The sequence below is a fragment of the Schistocerca gregaria genome, unplaced genomic scaffold (genome assembly GCF_023897955.1).
Source record: "Schistocerca gregaria isolate iqSchGreg1 unplaced genomic scaffold, iqSchGreg1.2 ptg000359l, whole genome shotgun sequence".
Taxonomy (NCBI): Eukaryota; Metazoa; Arthropoda; class Insecta; order Orthoptera; family Acrididae; genus Schistocerca; species Schistocerca gregaria.
Window position 1 is genome coordinate 91038 of NW_026061817.1, and position 15887 is coordinate 106924.

The window sequence follows — 15887 nt, forward strand, 5'->3', positions numbered from 1 at the left end:
CGGCGTTGCTGTTGCTAGGGAACGTACTTAACTGCCGTCCGTTATCCACACGGAGTGCACTCCTCAGCGTCAAAATGTTTACTTCCAATTATGACGACGTAACAAGTTTGATATTTCTCCTCCCCTGTTACAAGCAAAATGCGATGCACACAGCAATGGACAGTCAATTTTGAACTGTGCGCCATGCCGGTCTGTAGGCGCAGATATGATCGCAAGCAGAGAACAGCACTGAGTCCAGATTCAGCACAAAATACGAGAAGAGACGGAATAAATCTCACTGTTCTCAAGCAAGTTCTGTGTGGTCTAGTGGTTAGGATACCTGGCTTTCACCCAGGCGGCCCGGCTTCGATTGCCGGTACCGGAACGGAACTGTTTGCGCAAACAACGCTCTATGTTTTGGCCTTCGAACTGTCGTTGGTTGCCCTTCTTCCTTAGCTTCAACCGAACGTAATCGGGGAAAGCAGGCACGTGATGCAGTTACTGTCAGCACCGGAATAAAGGGAGAAGAGGCACTGGTCCGCTGTGGGCTGCTACCAGCGTCAGTGAGAAGTCGGTGGAGTCGCCAGTAGCGCCAGAAGCCTTCACACACGTTCCAGTTAATCACGTTGCTTGAAGCAGCTCCAGCCACAACAAGCCCAAGCCAGAAGAGCTCAGTCGGTAGAGCATTAGGCTTTTAACCTAAGGGTCCAGGGTTCAAGTCCCTGTCCGGGCGAAGATTTTAACGCTTCCGTAATGGCTCGTGTCATAGCGATAGTAGCCCTGCCGTAATCAGTGCACGGTTTTCGTTTCCTGTCAACATTCTGCGCAGACGCAATCGGTTGGGTTTTTCACGTTTCGAGGGGTGCTTCTCCTACAAGCAGTCATGGCCGAGTGGTTAAGGCGTCTGACTAGAAATCAGATTCCCTCTGGGAGCGTAGGTTCGAGTCCTACCGACTGCGTTGGTTTTTTTCTTTTTTTGTTTTGGAAGAAGGAGCAGAAAATATCGCGTTTTGGTACCCGCCACACCTCACCTCTCACAGCCGTCTATAGTGCCTGTCCTTTACATAAGGGCGATTTCCAAGCGTCAGCTTTCGCGTCAGCCGAGCAAAGTCGGGACAAGTCGGGACATACCACAGGATGGTCTGGGTGGTGCAACGACGAAAAAAAAACGTTAATTTAACAGCAGGAGCCCACATAAAGATAGGGAAATATTAGCGCCACTTGCGGTGGCCGGGAATCGAACCCGAATCAACTGCTTGGAAGGAAACTATGCTCATAATTACAACACCACCGCAGTGCCGCTGCTCGCAACGCCGCGCTGTGTCGGCTTCCCGCCCGCCGGCAGCGGCCCACGGCTATAGGAGCTGCAGGCGCATTACGAGGTAGGAGGGTGCATCCACACGCATTCGGGCAGCGCCTCCAAGCACGCTACGTCTTTGGGCAAGACTCGTCGCCGCTGACGCAAGGTTACTCACACGATAATGATGAGCGGTCTTTTTAAGGCAGTGTAGTGGAGGACTCCGCGAGTTTAGCCCTTTTTTCGACGTCGCTGGGTGGCAATCCCACTTTCCCTGCCAACAGCTGCTCGTATTGCATGGATAGCTTGTCGAGCATCTGTGGCTCTGTGGTTTGTGTCTCGGTAGCGCAGTAGGTAGTGCCTAAGTCTCATAATGTTAAGGTATGCCGGCACGATAACTCAGCGTGTTCGGTCAGAGGGTTATCTGCTCCCTCTAATGAAGGACTGAGTCAACGATGAACTTGAACGGGCGTCATCGGACGTCCGCCCCCAAACAACTGCAACGAACAAAATGAGAACAACAAAAAAAAAGTGGTAGAATGCTCGGCCACCACGAGGGCGGCCCGGGTTCGATTCCCGGTGGATGCATTATTTTGCTCTTCTATCTACAATGCTGCCACGCGGATTGCTCGCTTGAGATGCGTCAGACTCAGGACCTTATAGCTGTATAGCTGCGGCTGCAGTTTAATCTAGAGAGTCGGGACAGTACGTGTAGCAAGACAACAGATTGTTCAGAAAGCGCAAACTGTCTGTCTCTAATATGTGAGGCTTAGCTAGTTTCCTGGGAAGTCGTCTCCCGCGTGCATCGGTAGCGCAGTAGGTAGCGCGTAAGTTTCATAATCTTAAGGTCGTGAGTTCGATCCTCACCTGGGGCATTTAATTTTCTGTACATCATGACTGCATTAACGGCGTTGCTGTTGCTAGGGAACGTACTTAACTGCCGTCCGTTATCCACACGGAGTGCACTCCTCAGCGTCAAAATGTTTACTTCCAATTATGACGACGTAACAACTTTGATATTTCTCCTCCCCTGTTACAAGCAAAATGCGATGCACACAGCAATGGACAGTCAATTTTGAACTGTGCGCCATGCCGGTCTGTAGGCGCAGATATGATCGCAAGCAGAGAACAGCACTGAGTCCAGATTCAGCACAAAATACGAGAAGAGACGGAATAAATCTCACTGTTCTCAAGCAAGTTCTGTGTGGTCTAGTGGTTAGGATACCTGGCTTTCACCCAGGAGGGCCGGGTTCGATTGCCGGTACCGGAACGGAACTGTTTGCGCAAACAACGCTCTATGTTTTGGCCTTCGAACTGTCGTTGGTTGCCCTTCTTCCTTAGCTTCAACCGAACGTAATCGGGGAAAGCAGGCACGTGATGCAGTTACTGTCAGCACCGGAATAAAGGGAGAAGAGGCACTGGTCCGCTGTGGGCTGCTACCAGCGTCAGTGAGAAGTCGGTGGAGTCGCCAGTAGCGCCAGAAGCCTTCACACACATTCCAGTTAATCACGTTGCTTGAAGCATCTCCAGCCACAACAAGCCCAAGCCAGAAGAGCTCAGTCGGTAGAGCATTAGGCTTTTAACCTAAGGGTCCAGGGTTCAAGTCCCTGTCCGGGCGAAGATTTTAACGCTTCCGTAATGGCTCGTGTCATAGCGATAGTAGCCCTGCCGTAATCAGTGCACGGTTTTCGTTTCCTGTCAACATTCTGCGCAGACGCAATCGGTTGGGTTTTTCACGTTTCGAGGGGTGCTTCTCCTCCACGCAGTCGTGGCCGAGTGGTTAAGGCGTCTGACTAGAAATCAGATTCCCTCTGGGAGCGTAGGTTCGAGTCCTACCGACCGCGTTGGTTTTTTTCTTTTTTTGTTTTGGAAGAAGGAGCAGAAAATATCGCGTTTTGGTACCCGCCACACCTCACCTCTCACAGCCGTCTATAGTGCCTGTCCTTTACATAAGGGCGATTTCCAAGCGTCAGCTTTCGCGTCAGCCGAGCAAAGTCGGGACAAGTCGGGACATACCACAGGGTGGTCTGGGTGGTGCAACGACGAAAAAAAAACGTTAATTTAACAGCAGGAGCCCACATAATGATAGGGAAATATTAGCGCCACTTGCGGTGGCCGGGAATCGAACCCGAATCAACTGCTTGGAAGGAAACTATGCTCATAATTACAACACCACTGCAGTGCCGCTGCTCGCAACGCCGCGCTGTGTCGGCTTCCCGCCCGCCGGCAGCGGCCCACGGCTATAGGAGCTGCAGGCGCATTACGAGGTAGGAGGGTGCATCCACACGCATTCGGGCAGCGCTTCCAAGCACGCTACGTCTTTGGGCAAGACTCGTCGCCGCTGACGCAAGGTTACTCACACGATAATGATGAGCGGTCGTTTTAAGGCAGTGTAGTGGAGGACTCCGCGAGTTTAGCCCTTTTTTCGACGTCGCTGGGTGGCAATCCCACTTTCCCTGCCAACAGCTGCTCGTATTGCATGGATAGCTTGTCGAGCATCTGTGGCTCTGTGGTTTGTTTCACGGTAGCGCAGTAGGTAGTGCCTAAGTCTCCTAATGTTAAGGTATGCCGGCACGATAACTCAGCGTGTTCGGTCAGAGGGTTATCTGCTCCCTCTAATGAAGGACTGAGTCAACGATGAACTTGAACGGGCGTCATCGGACGACCGCCCCCAAACAACTGCAACGAACAAAATGAGAACAACAAAAAAAAAGTGGTAGAATGCTCGGCCACCACGAGGGCGGCCCGGGTTCGATTCCCGGTGGATGCATTATTTTGCTCTTCTATCTACAATGCTGCCACGCGGATTGCTCGCTTGAGATGCGTCAGCCTCAGGACCTTATAGCTGTATAGCTGCGGCTGCAGTTTAATCTAGAGAGTCGGGACAGTACGTGTAGCAAGACAACAGATTGTTCAGAAAGCGCAAACTGTCTGTCTCTAATATGTGAGGCTTAGCTAGTTTCCTGGGAAGTCGTCTCCCGCGTGCATCGGTAGCGCAGTAGGTAGCGCGTAAGTTTCATAATCTTAAGGTCGTGAGTTCGATCCTCACCTGGGGCATTTAATTTTCTGTACATCATGACTGCATTAACGGCGTTGCTGTTGCTAGGGAACGTACTTAACTGCCGTCCGTTATCCACACGGAGTGCACTCCTCAGCGTCAAAGTGTTTACTTCCAATTATGACGACGTAACAAGTTTGATATTTCTCCTCCCCTGTTACAAGCAAAATGCGATGCACACAGCAATGGACAGTCAATTTTGAACTGTGCGCCATGCCGGTCTGTAGGCGCAGATATGATCGCAAGCAGAGAACAGCACTGAGTCCAGATTCAGCACAAAATACGAGAAGAGACGGAATAAATCTCACTGCTCTCAAGCAAGTTCTGTGTGGTCTAGTGGTTAGGATACCTGGCTTTCACCCAGGAGGCCCGGGTTCGATTGCCGGTACCGGAACGGAACTGTTTGCGCAAACAACGCTCTATGTTTTGGCCTTCGAACTGTCGTTGGTTGCCCTTCTTCCTTAGCTTCAACCGAACGTAATCGGGGAAAGCAGGCACGTGATGCAGTTACTGTCAGCACCGGAATAAAGGGAGAAGAGGCACTGGTCCGCTGTGGGCTGCTACCAGCGTCAGTGAGAAGTCGGTGGAGTCGCCAGTAGCGCCAGAAGCCTTCACACACGTTCCAGTTAATCACGTTGCTTGAAGCAGCTCCAGCCACAACAAGCCAAAGCCCGAATAGCTCAGTCGGTAGAGCATTAGGCTTTTAACCTAAGGGTCCAGGGTTCAAGTCCCTGTCCGGGCGAAGATTTTAACGCTTCCGTAATGGCTCGTGTCATAGCGATAGTAGCCCTGCCGTAATCAGTGCACGGTTTTCGTTTCCTGTCAACATTCTGCGCAGACGCAATCGGTTGGGTTTTTCACGTTTCGAGGGGTGCTTCTACTCCACGCAGTCGTGGCCGAGTGGTTAAGGCGTCTGACTAGAAATCAGATTCCCTCTGGGAGCGTAGGTTCGAGTCCTACCGACCGCGTTGGTTTTTTTCTTTTTTTGTTTTGGAAGAAGGAGCAGAAAATATCCCGTTTTGGTACCTCGCCACACCTCACCTCTCACAGCCGTTTATAGTGCCTGTCCTTTACATAAGGGCGATTTCCAAGCGTCAGCTTTCGCGTCAGCCGAGCAAAGTCGGGACAAGTCGGGACATACTACAGGATGGTCTGGGTGGTGCAACGACGAAACAAAACCTTAATTTAAAAATCGAAAAAATGGGAAAAATAGGATGAAAAAGCAAAAAGAAGAATATAAAAAAGTCTTACTGAGTGCGTCGGTTTTTTTCTTTTTTTGTTTTGGCAGAAGGAGCAGAAAATATCGCGTTTTGGTACCCGCCACACCTCACCTCTCACAGCCGTCTATAGTGCCTGTCCTTTACATAAGGGCGATTTCCAAGCGTCAGCTTTCGCGTCAGCCGAGCAAAGTCGGGACAAGTCGGGACATACCACAGGGTGGTCTGGGTGGTGCAACGACGAAAAAAAAACGTTAATTTAACAGCAGGAGCCCACATAATGATAGGGAAATATTAGCGCCACTTGCGGTGGCCGGGAATCGAACCCGAATCAACTGCTTGGAAGGAAACTATGCTCATAATTACAACACCACTGCAGTGCCGCTGCTCGCAACGCCGCGCTGTGTCGGCTTCCCGCCCGCCGGCAGCGGCCCACGGCTATAGGAGCTGCAGGCGCATTACGAGGTAGGAGGGTGCATCCACACGCATTCGGGCAGCGCTTCCAAGCACGCTACGTCTTTGGGCAAGACTCGTCGCCGCTGACGCAAGGTTACTCACACGATAATGATGAGCGGTCGTTTTAAGGCAGTGTAGTGGAGGACTCCGCGAGTTTAGCCCTTTTTTCGACGTCGCTGGGTGGCAATCCCACTTTCCCTGCCAACAGCTGCTCGTATTGCATGGATAGCTTGTCGAGCATCTGTGGCTCTGTGGTTTGTTTCACGGTAGCGCAGTAGGTAGTGCCTAAGTCTCCTAATGTTAAGGTATGCCGGCACGATAACTCAGCGTGTTCGGTCAGAGGGTTATCTGCTCCCTCTAATGAAGGACTGAGTCAACGATGAACTTGAACGGGCGTCATCGGACGACCGCCCCCAAACAACTGCAACGAACAAAATGAGAACAACAAAAAAAAAGTGGTAGAATGCTCGGCCACCACGAGGGCGGCCCGGGTTCGATTCCCGGTGGATGCATTATTTTGCTCTTCTATCTACAATGCTGCCACGCGGATTGCTCGCTTGAGATGCGTCAGCCTCAGGACCTTATAGCTGTATAGCTGCGGCTGCAGTTTAATCTAGAGAGTCGGGACAGTACGTGTAGCAAGACAACAGATTGTTCAGAAAGCGCAAACTGTCTGTCTCTAATATGTGAGGCTTAGCTAGTTTCCTGGGAAGTCGTCTCCCGCGTGCATCGGTAGCGCAGTAGGTAGCGCGTAAGTTTCATAATCTTAAGGTCGTGAGTTCGATCCTCACCTGGGGCATTTAATTTTCTGTACATCATGACTGCATTAACGGCGTTGCTGTTGCTAGGGAACGTACTTAACTGTCGTCCGTTATCCACACGGAATGCACTCCTCAGCGTCAAAATGTTTACTTCCAATTATGACGACGTAACAAGTTTGATATTTCTCCTCCCCTGTTACAAGCAAAATGCGATGCACACAGCAATGGACAGTCAACTTTGAACTGTGCGCCATGCCGGTCTGTAGGCGCAGATATGATCGCAAGCAGAGAACAGCACTGAGTCCAGATTCAGCACAAAATACGAGAAGAGACGGAATAAATCTCACTGCTCTCAAGCAAGTTCTGTGTGGTCTAGTGGTTAGGATACCTGGCTTTCACCCAGGAGGCCCGGGTTCGATTGCCGGTACCGGAACGGAACTGTTTGCGCAAACAACGCTCTATGTTTTGGCCTTCGAACTGTCGTTGGTTGCCCTTCTTCCTTAGCTTCAACCGAACGTAATCGGGGAAAGCAGGCACGTGATGCAGTTACTGTCAGCACCGGAATAAAGGGAGAAGAGGCACTGGTCCGCTGTGGGCTGCTACCAGCGTCAGTGAGAAGTCGGTGGAGTCGCCAGTAGCGACAGAAGCCTTCACACACGTTCCAGTTAATCACGTTGCTTGAAGCAGCTCCAGCCACAACAAGCCAAAGCCCGAATAGCTCAGTCGGTAGAGCATTAGGCTTTTAACCTAAGGGTCCAGGGTTCAAGTCCCTGTCCGGGCGAAGATTTTAACGCTTCCGTAATGGCTCGTGTCATAGCGATAGTAGCCCTGCCGTAATCAGTGCACGGTTTTCGTTTCCTGTCAACATTCTGCGCAGACGCAATCGGTTGGGTTTTTCACGTTTCGAGGGGTGCTTCTCCTCCACGCAGTCGTGGCCGAGTGGTTAAGGCGTCTGACTAGAAATCAGATTCCCTCTGGGAGCGTAGGTTCGAGTCCTACCGACTGCGTTGGTTTTTTTCTTTTTTTTGTTTTGGAAGAAGGAGCAGAAAATATCGCGTTTTGGTACCCGCCACACCTCACCTCTCACAGCCGTCTATAGTGCCTGTCCTTTACATAAGGGCGATTTCCAAGCGTCAGCTTTCGCGTCAGCCGAGCAAAGTCGGGACAAGTCGGGACATACCACAGGATGGTCTGGGTGGTGCAACGACGAAAAAAAAACGTTAATTTAACAGCAGGAGCCCACATAAAGATAGGGAAATATTAGCGCCACTTGCGGTGGCCGGGAATCGAACCCGAATCAACTGCTTGGAAGGAAACTATGCTCATAATTACAACACCACTGCAGTGCCGCTGCTCGCAACGCCGCGCTGTGTCGGCTTCCCGCCCGCCGGCAGCGGCCCACGGCTATAGGAGCTGCAGGCGCATTACGAGGTAGGAGGGTGCATCCACACGCATTCGGGCAGCGCCTCCAAGCACGCTACGTCTTTGGGCAAGACTCGTCGCCGCTGACGCAAGGTTACTCACACGATAATGATGAGCGGTCTTTTTAAGGCAGTGTAGTGGAGGACTCCGCGAGTTTAGCCCTTTTTTCGACGTCGCTGGGTGGCAATCCCACTTTCCCTGCCAACAGCTGCTCGTATTGCATGGATAGCTTGTCGAGCATCTGTGGCTCTGTGGTTTGTGTCTCGGTAGCGCAGTAGGTAGTGCCTAAGTCTCATAATGTTAAGGTATGCCGGCACGATAACTCAGCGTGTTCGGTCAGAGGGTTATCTGCTCCCTCTAATGAAGGACTGAGTCAACGATGAACTTGAACGGGCGTCATCGGACGTCCGCCCCCAAACAACTGCAACGAACAAAATGAGAACAACAAAAAAAAAGTGGTAGAATGCTCGGCCACCACGAGGGCGGCCCGGGTTCGATTCCCGGTGGATGCATTATTTTGCTCTTCTATCTACAATGCTGCCACGCGGATTGCTCGCTTGAGATGCGTCAGCCTCAGGACCTTATAGCTGTATAGCTGCGGCTGCAGTTTAATCTAGAGAGTCGGGACAGTACGTGTAGCAAGACATCAGATTGTTCAGAAAGCGCAAACTGTCTGTCTCTAATATGTGAGGCTTAGCTAGTTTCCTGGGAAGTCGTCTCCCGCGTGCATCGGTAGCGCAGTAGGTAGCGCGTAAGTCTCATAATCTTAAGGTCGTGAGTTCGATCCTCACCTGGGGCATTTAATTTTCTGTACATCATGACTGCATTAACGGCGTTGCTGTTGCTAGGGAACGTACTTAACTGTCGTCCGTTATCCACATGGAGTGCACTCCTCAGCGTCAAAATGTTTACTTCCAATTATGACGACGTAACAAGTTTGATATTTCTCCTCCCCTGTTACAAGCAAAATGCGATGCACACAGCAATGGACAGTCAACTTTGAACTGTGCGCCATGCCGGTCTGTAGGCGCAGATATGATCGCAAGCAGAGAACAGCACTGAGTCCAGATTCAGCACAAAATACGAGAAGAGACGGAATAAATCTCACTGTTCTCAAGCAAGTTCTGTGTGGTCTAGTGGTTAGGATACCTGGCTTTCACCCAGGAGGCCCGGGTTCGATTGCCGGTACCGGAACGGAACTGTTTGCGCAAACAACGCTCTATGTTTTGGCCTTCGAACTGTCGTTGGTTGCCCTTCTTCCTTAGCTTCAACCGAACGTAATCGGGGAAAGCAGGCACGTGATGCAGTTACTGTCAGCACCGGAATAAAGGGAGAAGAGGCACTGGTCCGCTGTGGGCTGCTACCAGCGTCAGTGAGAAGTCGGTGGAGTCGCCAGTAGCGCCAGAAGCCTTCACACACGTTCCAGTTAATCACGTTGCTTGAAGCAGCTCCAGCCACAACAAGCCAAAGCCCGAATAGCTCAGTCGGTAGAGCATTAGGCTTTTAACCTAAGGGTCCAGGGTTCAAGTCCCTGTCCGAGCGAAGATTTTAACGCTTCCGTAATGGCTCGTGTCATAGCGATAGTAGCCCTGCCGTAATCAGTGCACGGTTTTCGTTTCCTGTCAACATTCTGCGCAGACGCAATCGGTTGGGTTTTTCACGTTTCGAGGGGTGCTTCTCCTCCACGCAGTCGTGGCCGAGTGGTTAAGGCGTCTGACTAGAAATCAGATTCCCTCTGGGAGCGTAGGTTCGAGTCCTACCGACTGCGTTGGTTTTTTTCTTTTTTTGTTTTGGAAGAAGGAGCAGAAAATATCGCGTTTTGGTACCCGCCACACCTCACCTCTCACAGCCGTCTATAGTGCCTGTCCTTTACATAAGGGCGATTTCCAAGCGTCAGCTTTCGCGTCAGCCGAGCAAAGTCGGGACAAGTCGGGACATACCACAGGATGGTCTGGGTGGTGCAACGACGAAAAAAAAACGTTAATTTAACAGCAGGAGCCCACATAAAGATAGGGAAATATTAGCGCCACTTGCGGTGGCCGGGAATCGAACCCGAATCAACTGCTTGGAAGGAAACTATGCTCATAATTACAACACCACTGCAGTGCCGCTGCTCGCAACGCCGCGCTGTGTCGGCTTCCCGCCCGCCGGCAGCGGCCCACGGCTATAGGAGCTGCAGGCGCATTACGAGGTAGGAGGGTGCATCCACACGCATTCGGGCAGCGCCTCCAAGCACGCTACGTCTTTGGGCAAGACTCGTCGCCGCTGACGCAAGGTTACTCACACGATAATGATGAGCGGTCTTTTTAAGGCAGTGTAGTGGAGGACTCCGCGAGTTTAGCCCTTTTTTCGACGTCGCTGGGTGGCAATCCCACTTTCCCTGCCAACAGCTGCTCGTATTGCATGGATAGCTTGTCGAGCATCTGTGGCTCTGTGGTTTGTGTCTCGGTAGCGCAGTAGGTAGTGCCTAAGTCTCCTAATGTTAAGGTATGCCGGCACGATAACTCAGCGTGTTCGGTCAGAGGGTTATCTGCTCCCTCTAATGAAGGACTGAGTCAACGATGAACTTGAACGGGCGTCATCGGACGTCCGCCCCCAAACAACTGCAACGAACAAAATGAGAACAACAAAAAAAAAGTGGTAGAATGCTCGGCCACCACGAGGGCGGCCCGGGTTCGATTCCCGGTGGATGCATTATTTTGCTCTTCTATCTACAATGCTGCCACGCGGATTGCTCGCTTGAGATGCGTCAGCCTCAGGACCTTATAGCTGTATAGCTGCGGCTGCAGTTTAATCTAGAGAGTCGGGACAGTACGTGTAGCAAGACAACAGATTGTTCAGAAAGCGCAAACTGTCTGTCTCTAATATGTGAGGCTTAGCTAGTTTCCTGGGAAGTCGTCTCCCGCGTGCATCGGTAGCGCAGTAGGTAGCGCGTAAGTCTCATAATCTTAAGGTCGTGAGTTCGATCCTCACCTGGGGCATTTAATTTTCTGTACATCATGACTGCATTAACGGCGTTGCTGTTGCTAGGGAACGTACTTAACTGTCGTCCGTTATCCACACGGAGTGCACTCCTCAGCGTCAAAATGTTTACTTCCAATTATGACGACGTAACAAGTTTGATATTTCTCCTCCCCTGTTACAAGCAAAATGCGATGCACACAGCAATGGACAGTCAATTTTGAACTGTGCGCCATGCCGGTCTGTAGGCGCAGATATGATCGCAAGCAGAGAACAGCACTGAGTCCAGATTCAGCACAAAATACGAGAAGAGACGGAATAAATCTCACTGCTCTCAAGCAAGTTCTGTGTGGTCTAGTGGTTAGGATACCTGGCTTTCACCCAGGAGGCCCGGGTTCGATTGCCGGTACCGGAACGGAACTGTTTGCGCAAACAACGCTCTATGTTTTGGCCTTCGAACTGTCGTTGGTTGCCCTTCTTCCTTAGCTTCAACCGAACGTAATCGGGGAAAGCAGGCACGTGATGCAGTTACTGTCAGCACCGGAATAAAGGGAGAAGAGGCACTGGTCCGCTGTGGGCTGCTACCAGCGTCAGTGAGAAGTCGGTGGAGTCGCCAGTAGCGCCAGAAGCCTTCACACACGTTCCAGTTAATCACGTTGCTTGAAGCAGCTCCAGCCACAACAAGCCAAAGCCCGAATAGCTCAGTCGGTAGAGCGTTAGGCTTTTAACCTAAGGGTCCAGGGTTCAAGTCCCTGTCCGGGCGAAGATTTTAACGCTTCCGTAATGGCTCGTGTCATAGCGATAGTAGCCCTGCCGTAATCAGTGCACGGTTTTCGTTTCCTGTCAACATTCTGCGCAGACGCAATCGGTTGGGTTTTTCACGTTTCGAGGGGTGCTTCTCCTCCACGCAGTCGTGGCCGAGTGGTTAAGGCGTCTGACTAGAAATCAGATTCCCTCTGGGAGCGTAGGTTCGAGTCCTACCGACTGCGTTGGTTTTTTTCTTTTTTTTGTTTTGGAAGAAGGAGCAGAAAATATCGCGTTTTGGTACCCGCCACACCTCACCTCTCACAGCCGTCTATAGTGCCTGTCCTTTACATAAGGGCGATTTCCAAGCGTCAGCTTTCGCGTCAGCCGAGCAAAGTCGGGACAAGTCGGGACATACCACAGGATGGTCTGGGTGGTGCAACGACGAAAAAAAAACGTTAATTTAACAGCAGGAGCCCACATAAAGATAGGGAAATATTAGCGCCACTTGCGGTGGCCGGGAATCGAACCCGAATCAACTGCTTGGAAGGAAACTATGCTCATAATTACAACACCACTGCAGTGCCGCTGCTCGCAACGCGGCGCTGTGTCGGCTTCCCGCCCGCCGGCAGCGGCCCACGGCTATAGGAGCTGCAGGCGCATTACGAGGTAGGAGGGTGCATCCACACGCATTCGGGCAGCGCCTCCAAGCACGCTACGTCTTTGGGCAAGACTCGTCGCCGCTGACGCAAGGTTACTCACACGATAATGATGAGCGGTCTTTTTAAGGCAGTGTAGTGGAGGACTCCGCGAGTTTAGCCCTTTTTTCGACGTCGCTGGGTGGCAATCCCACTTTCCCTGCCAACAGCTGCTCGTATTGCATGGATAGCTTGTCGAGCATCTGTGGCTCTGTGGTTTGTGTCTCGGTAGCGCAGTAGGTAGTGCCTAAGTCTCATAATGTTAAGGTATGCCGGCACGATAACTCAGCGTGTTCGGTCAGAGGGTTATCTGCTCCCTCTAATGAAGGACTGAGTCAACGATGAACTTGAACGGGCGTCATCGGACGTCCGCCCCCAAACAACTGCAACGAACAAAATGAGAACAACAAAAAAAAAGTGGTAGAATGCTCGGCCACCACGAGGGCGGCCCGGGTTCGATTCCCGGTGGATGCATTATTTTGCTCTTCTATCTACAATGCTGCCACGCGGATTGCTCGCTTGAGATGCGTCAGCCTCAGGACCTTATAGCTGTATAGCTGCGGCTGCAGTTTAATCTAGAGAGTCGGGACAGTACGTGTAGCAAGACATCAGATTGTTCAGAAAGCGCAAACTGTCTGTCTCTAATATGTGAGGCTTAGCTAGTTTCCTGGGAAGTCGTCTCCCGCGTGCATCGGTAGCGCAGTAGGTAGCGCGTAAGTCTCATAATCTTAAGGTCGTGAGTTCGATCCTCACCTGGGGCATTTAATTTTCTGTACATCATGACTGCATTAACGGCGTTGCTGTTGCTAGGGAACGTACTTAACTGTCGTCCGTTATCCACACGGAGTGCACTCCTCAGCGTCAAAATGTTTACTTCCAATTATGACGACGTAACAAGTTTGATATTTCTCCTCCCCTGTTACAAGCAAAATGCGATGCACACAGCAATGGACAGTCAACTTTGAACTGTGCGCCATGCCGGTCTGTAGGCGCAGATATGATCGCAAGCAGAGAACAGCACTGAGTCCAGATTCAGCACAAAATACGAGAAGAGACGGAATAAATCTCACTGTTCTCAAGCAAGTTCTGTGAGGTCTAGTGGTTAGGATACCTGGCTTTCACCCAGGAGGCCCGGGTTCGATTGCCGGTACCGGAACGGAACTGTTTGCGCAAACAACGCTCTATGTTTTGGCCTTCGAACTGTCGTTGGTTGCCCTTCTTCCTTAGCTTCAACCGAACGTAATCGGGGAAAGCAGGCACGTGATGCAGTTACTGTCAGCACCGGAATAAAGGGAGAAGAGGCACTGGTCCGCTGTGGGCTGCTACCAGCGTCAGTGAGAAGTCGGTGGAGTCGCCAGTAGCGCCAGAAGCCTTCACACACGTTCCAGTTAATCACGTTGCTTGAAGCAGCTCCAGCCACAACAAGCCCAAGCCAGAAGAGCTCAGTCGGTAGAGCATTAGGCTTTTAACCTAAGGGTCCAGGGTTCAAGTCCCTGTCCGGGCGAAGATTTTAACGCTTCCGTAATGGCTCGTGTCATAGCGATAGTAGCCCTGCCGTAATCAGTGCACGGTTTTCGTTTCCTGTCAACATTCTGCGCAGACGCAATCGGTTGGGTTTTTCACGTTTCGAGGGGAGCTTCTCCTACAAGCAGTCGTGGCCGAGTGGTTAAGGCGTCTGACTAGAAATCAGATTCCCTCTGGGAGCGTAGGTTCGAGTCCTACCGACTGCGTTGGTTTTTTTCTTTTTTTGTTTTGGAAGAAGGAGCAGAAAATATCCCGTTTTGGTACCTCGCCACACCTCACCTCTCACAGCCGTCTATAGTGCCTGTCCTTTACATAAGGGCGATTTCCAAGCGTCAGCTTTCGCGTCAGCCGAGCAAAGTCGGGACAAGTCGGGACATACCACAGGATGGTCTGGGTGGTGCAACGACGAAAAAAAAACGTTAATTTAACAGCAGGAGCCCACATAAAGATAGGGAAATATTAGCGCCACTTGCGGTGGCCGGGAATCGAACCCGAATCAACTGCTTGGAAGGAAACTATGCTCATAATTACAACACCACTGCAGTGCCGCTGCTCGCAACGCCGCGCTGTGTCGGCTTCCCGCCCGCCGGCAGCGGCCCACGGCTATAGGAGCTGCAGGCGCATTACGAGGTAGGAGGGTGCATCCACACGCATTCGGGCAGCGCCTCCAAGCACGCTACGTCTTTGGGCAAGACTCGTCGCCGCTGACGCAAGGTTACTCACACGATAATGATGAGCGGTCTTTTTAAGGCAGTGTAGTGGAGGACTCCGCGAGTTTAGCCCTTTTTTCGACGTCGCTGGGTGGCAATCCCACTTTCCCTGCCAACAGCTGCTCGTATTGCATGGATAGCTTGTCGAGCATCTGTGGCTCTGTGGTTTGTGTCTCGGTAGCGCAGTAGGTAGTGCCTAAGTCTCATAATGTTAAGGTATGCCGGCACGATAACTCAGCGTGTTCGGTCAGAGGGTTATCTGCTCCCTCTAATGAAGGACTGAGTCAACGATGAACTTGAACGGGCGTCATCGGACGTCCGCCCCCAAACAACTGCAACGAACAAAATGAGAACAACAAAAAAAAAAGTGGTAGAATGCTCGGCCACCACGAGGGCGGCCCGGGTTCGATTCCCGGTGGATGCATTATTTTGCTCTTCTATCTACAATGCTGCCACGCGGATTGCTCGCTTGAGATGCGTCAGCCTCAGGACCTTATAGCTGTATAGCTGCGGCTGCAGTTTAATCTAGAGAGTCGGGACAGTACGTGTAGCAAGACAACAGATTGTTCAGAAAGCGCAAACTGTCTGTCTCTAATATGTGAGGCTTAGCTAGTTTCCTGGGAAGTCGTCTCCCGCGTGCATCGGTAGCGCAGTAGGTAGCGCGTAAGTCTCATAATCTTAAGGTCGTGAGTTCGATCCTCACCTGGGGCATTTAATTTTCTGTACATCATGACTGCATTAACGGCGTTGCTGTTGCTAGGGAACGTACTTAACTGTCGCCCGTTATCCACACGGAGTGCACTCCTCAGCGTCAAAATGTTTACTTCCAATTATGACGACGTAACAAGTTTGATATTTCTCCTCCCCTGTTACAAGCAAAATGCGATGCACACAGCAATGGACAGTCAATTTTGAACTGTGCGCCATGCCGGTCTGTAGGCGCAGATATGATTGCAAGCAGAGAACAGCACTGAGTCCAGATTCAGCACAAAATACGAGAAGAGACGGAATAAATCTCACTGTTCTCAAGCAAGTTCTGTGTGGTCTAGTGGTTAGGATA

At 51.4% G+C, this 15887-nt stretch overlaps 25 non-coding genes across 25 annotated transcripts; all 25 read left to right on the plus strand.

Moving 5' to 3' along the window:
- Positions 1 to 633: 633 nt before the first annotated feature.
- Trnak-uuu (transfer RNA lysine (anticodon UUU)) lies at positions 634 to 712 on the plus strand. Its single transcript has one exon. It is a non-coding gene; the product is annotated as a tRNA-Lys (tRNA).
- Positions 713 to 856: 144 nt separating this feature from the next.
- On the plus strand, positions 857 to 938 carry Trnas-aga (transfer RNA serine (anticodon AGA)). The gene has a single exon. It is a non-coding gene; the product is annotated as a tRNA-Ser (tRNA).
- Positions 939 to 2078: 1140 nt separating this feature from the next.
- Positions 2079 to 2151, plus strand: Trnam-cau (transfer RNA methionine (anticodon CAU)). The gene has a single exon. It is a non-coding gene; the product is annotated as a tRNA-Met (tRNA).
- A 664-nt stretch (positions 2152 to 2815) lies between these two features.
- Trnak-uuu (transfer RNA lysine (anticodon UUU)) lies at positions 2816 to 2894 on the plus strand. The gene has a single exon. It is a non-coding gene; the product is annotated as a tRNA-Lys (tRNA).
- A 144-nt stretch (positions 2895 to 3038) lies between these two features.
- Trnas-aga (transfer RNA serine (anticodon AGA)) lies at positions 3039 to 3120 on the plus strand. Its single transcript has one exon. It is a non-coding gene; the product is annotated as a tRNA-Ser (tRNA).
- A 1140-nt stretch (positions 3121 to 4260) lies between these two features.
- Positions 4261 to 4333, plus strand: Trnam-cau (transfer RNA methionine (anticodon CAU)). Its single transcript has one exon. It is a non-coding gene; the product is annotated as a tRNA-Met (tRNA).
- Positions 4334 to 4656: 323 nt separating this feature from the next.
- Positions 4657 to 4728, plus strand: Trnae-uuc (transfer RNA glutamic acid (anticodon UUC)). The gene has a single exon. It is a non-coding gene; the product is annotated as a tRNA-Glu (tRNA).
- A 275-nt stretch (positions 4729 to 5003) lies between these two features.
- Trnak-uuu (transfer RNA lysine (anticodon UUU)) lies at positions 5004 to 5076 on the plus strand. Its single transcript has one exon. It is a non-coding gene; the product is annotated as a tRNA-Lys (tRNA).
- A 144-nt stretch (positions 5077 to 5220) lies between these two features.
- On the plus strand, positions 5221 to 5302 carry Trnas-aga (transfer RNA serine (anticodon AGA)). Its single transcript has one exon. It is a non-coding gene; the product is annotated as a tRNA-Ser (tRNA).
- Positions 5303 to 6733: 1431 nt separating this feature from the next.
- Positions 6734 to 6806, plus strand: Trnam-cau (transfer RNA methionine (anticodon CAU)). Its single transcript has one exon. It is a non-coding gene; the product is annotated as a tRNA-Met (tRNA).
- A 323-nt stretch (positions 6807 to 7129) lies between these two features.
- Positions 7130 to 7201, plus strand: Trnae-uuc (transfer RNA glutamic acid (anticodon UUC)). Its single transcript has one exon. It is a non-coding gene; the product is annotated as a tRNA-Glu (tRNA).
- A 275-nt stretch (positions 7202 to 7476) lies between these two features.
- Positions 7477 to 7549, plus strand: Trnak-uuu (transfer RNA lysine (anticodon UUU)). The gene has a single exon. It is a non-coding gene; the product is annotated as a tRNA-Lys (tRNA).
- Positions 7550 to 7693: 144 nt separating this feature from the next.
- Positions 7694 to 7775, plus strand: Trnas-aga (transfer RNA serine (anticodon AGA)). The gene has a single exon. It is a non-coding gene; the product is annotated as a tRNA-Ser (tRNA).
- A 1141-nt stretch (positions 7776 to 8916) lies between these two features.
- On the plus strand, positions 8917 to 8989 carry Trnam-cau (transfer RNA methionine (anticodon CAU)). The gene has a single exon. It is a non-coding gene; the product is annotated as a tRNA-Met (tRNA).
- Positions 8990 to 9312: 323 nt separating this feature from the next.
- On the plus strand, positions 9313 to 9384 carry Trnae-uuc (transfer RNA glutamic acid (anticodon UUC)). Its single transcript has one exon. It is a non-coding gene; the product is annotated as a tRNA-Glu (tRNA).
- A 275-nt stretch (positions 9385 to 9659) lies between these two features.
- Trnak-uuu (transfer RNA lysine (anticodon UUU)) lies at positions 9660 to 9732 on the plus strand. Its single transcript has one exon. It is a non-coding gene; the product is annotated as a tRNA-Lys (tRNA).
- Positions 9733 to 9876: 144 nt separating this feature from the next.
- On the plus strand, positions 9877 to 9958 carry Trnas-aga (transfer RNA serine (anticodon AGA)). Its single transcript has one exon. It is a non-coding gene; the product is annotated as a tRNA-Ser (tRNA).
- Positions 9959 to 11098: 1140 nt separating this feature from the next.
- Trnam-cau (transfer RNA methionine (anticodon CAU)) lies at positions 11099 to 11171 on the plus strand. The gene has a single exon. It is a non-coding gene; the product is annotated as a tRNA-Met (tRNA).
- A 323-nt stretch (positions 11172 to 11494) lies between these two features.
- On the plus strand, positions 11495 to 11566 carry Trnae-uuc (transfer RNA glutamic acid (anticodon UUC)). Its single transcript has one exon. It is a non-coding gene; the product is annotated as a tRNA-Glu (tRNA).
- Positions 11567 to 11841: 275 nt separating this feature from the next.
- On the plus strand, positions 11842 to 11914 carry Trnak-uuu (transfer RNA lysine (anticodon UUU)). The gene has a single exon. It is a non-coding gene; the product is annotated as a tRNA-Lys (tRNA).
- Positions 11915 to 12058: 144 nt separating this feature from the next.
- On the plus strand, positions 12059 to 12140 carry Trnas-aga (transfer RNA serine (anticodon AGA)). The gene has a single exon. It is a non-coding gene; the product is annotated as a tRNA-Ser (tRNA).
- A 1141-nt stretch (positions 12141 to 13281) lies between these two features.
- On the plus strand, positions 13282 to 13354 carry Trnam-cau (transfer RNA methionine (anticodon CAU)). Its single transcript has one exon. It is a non-coding gene; the product is annotated as a tRNA-Met (tRNA).
- A 664-nt stretch (positions 13355 to 14018) lies between these two features.
- On the plus strand, positions 14019 to 14097 carry Trnak-uuu (transfer RNA lysine (anticodon UUU)). Its single transcript has one exon. It is a non-coding gene; the product is annotated as a tRNA-Lys (tRNA).
- A 144-nt stretch (positions 14098 to 14241) lies between these two features.
- Trnas-aga (transfer RNA serine (anticodon AGA)) lies at positions 14242 to 14323 on the plus strand. The gene has a single exon. It is a non-coding gene; the product is annotated as a tRNA-Ser (tRNA).
- Positions 14324 to 15465: 1142 nt separating this feature from the next.
- Trnam-cau (transfer RNA methionine (anticodon CAU)) lies at positions 15466 to 15538 on the plus strand. The gene has a single exon. It is a non-coding gene; the product is annotated as a tRNA-Met (tRNA).
- Positions 15539 to 15887: the final 349 nt, after the last annotated feature.